Source organism: Tachyglossus aculeatus, unplaced genomic scaffold (genome assembly GCF_015852505.1).
Source record: "Tachyglossus aculeatus isolate mTacAcu1 unplaced genomic scaffold, mTacAcu1.pri scaffold_67_arrow_ctg3, whole genome shotgun sequence".
Taxonomy (NCBI): domain Eukaryota; kingdom Metazoa; phylum Chordata; class Mammalia; order Monotremata; family Tachyglossidae; genus Tachyglossus; species Tachyglossus aculeatus.
This window is the reverse complement of record NW_024045091.1, coordinates 147,663-149,312: the sequence shown is the minus strand read 5'-3', so window position 1 is coordinate 149,312 and position 1,650 is coordinate 147,663. Positions and strand designations below refer to the sequence as shown.

Genomic DNA, 1,650 nt, shown 5'->3' with positions numbered 1-1,650 from the left:
ACTCTTAGATTGTGAGCAGCCCAAGGCACATGGATCATGTCTAATTCCTACCTGTGCATTCTGTCCCAGTGCTTAGTACAGGGCTGTGCACACAGTAAGCGCTCAATAAATACTACTACTATTACTACTACCACTACTACCACCATTATTACTGCTATGGAGCAGGGATGATCAGATGGAATTTGTTCTCTTGGAGAGCTGTGCAGCTGAGAATACCAGCAGGTTTCAGAGGGATTTGGTTAGTCATGGATGAGCAGTCGTTGCTGGGTCACCAGAGGGAAAGTTAGGGATGGAGAGGGGAATGATTGGGGTGTTGGATGGTTCATCCATTCCTAACAAACCATGAAGGCATGGAAGGTAACTGTCACCCCACATCTCCAAGGGTCCAGTCACTGAGAAGTGTCGACTTTCTTGTAGAACACTTTTCTCAGGGCCCTTTTCATGTCCTTGTTCCTCAGGCTGTAGATAAAGGGGGTTAGCGTGGGAGTGACCACAGTGTACATCACAGCAAAGGCCTTGTCCTTGAGTGCCGAGAGACCAGATGAGGGGCTGAGGTAGACCCCAATGGTTGTCCCGTAGAACAGGAAGACAACAGAGAGGTGGGAACTGCAGGTGGAGAAGGCCTTCTTCCTCCCTCCAGCCGAGGGAACTTTGAGAATGGCCAACACGATACGGGCGTAGGAAGCGAGGATGAAGATGAAAGAGGCAGCGATGACGGCCCCAGCGACGATGAACACCAGGGTCTCATTGGCCGTGGTGTCGGAGCAGGAGAGCCGCAGCAGGGGGGTGAGGTCGCAGAAGAAGTGAGGGAGTTCATTGGCGGTACAGAAGCTGAGTCAAGACATCAGGATGGTGTGTTCCAGGGAGATGAGGCCAGAGAATATCCAGGGCAGAGCCACCAGCAGGGCACAGAGCCGTGGATTCATGATGGAGGTGTAGTGGAGGGGGTGGCAGATGGCCACGAAGCGGTCATATGCCATCACGGCGATGAGGACACTGTCCATGATGCCGAAGAAATGGAAGAAATACATCTGGGTCAGGCAGCAGGTGTAGGAGATGGATTTGCTGTTGGACTGGATGTTGGCCAGCATCTTGGGGACTGTGTTGGAGGCGAGGCAGAGGTCACCCAGGGAGAGGTTGCAGAGGAAGAAGTACATAGGGGTGTGCAGGTGTGGGTCAGAGCTGATCGCCAGGATAATGAGGAGGTTTCCCAGGGCTGTGAGCAGGTACATGCAGAGGAACAGCACGAAGAGGAGCTGCTGATGCTCCGCCCGGTCGGACAGTCCCTGGAGGATGAATTCTGAAGCGCTTGTGTGGTTTTTATTGTCCATCAATTTGGAGGGGGTGCTGGCCCTAACAAGGAGTGTGGTACAAAAATGAGAAGAAGAGAAAGGCTCAGGAGCGCTGTTTAAAACGTGGATAGATCATAAGCTCATCAAGGGCACGGTGGGGATCGCGTTTTAAACTTCCTCTGGGGTTCCCTCCAAGTGCTAAGTACAGAGTGGGGCACAGTGTCCAATTGACTGTGGGTGATGGTCACTGCTGATGAGGGTGTAAGGTGGGCAGCCAGGTCTAGTGGGGAGAGCATGAGGCTAAGAGTCAGGAGACCAGTGGTTTAGCCCCAGCTCTGCCTTTCTGTGTGAGCTCTCT

The 1,650-nt window shown here is 52.9% G+C and overlaps 1 pseudogene; it reads right to left on the bottom strand.

The window, feature by feature from the left end:
* Positions 1–389: 389 nt before the first annotated feature.
* LOC119923948 lies at positions 390–1,331 on the bottom strand (annotated as a pseudogene).
* Positions 1,332–1,650: the final 319 nt, after the last annotated feature.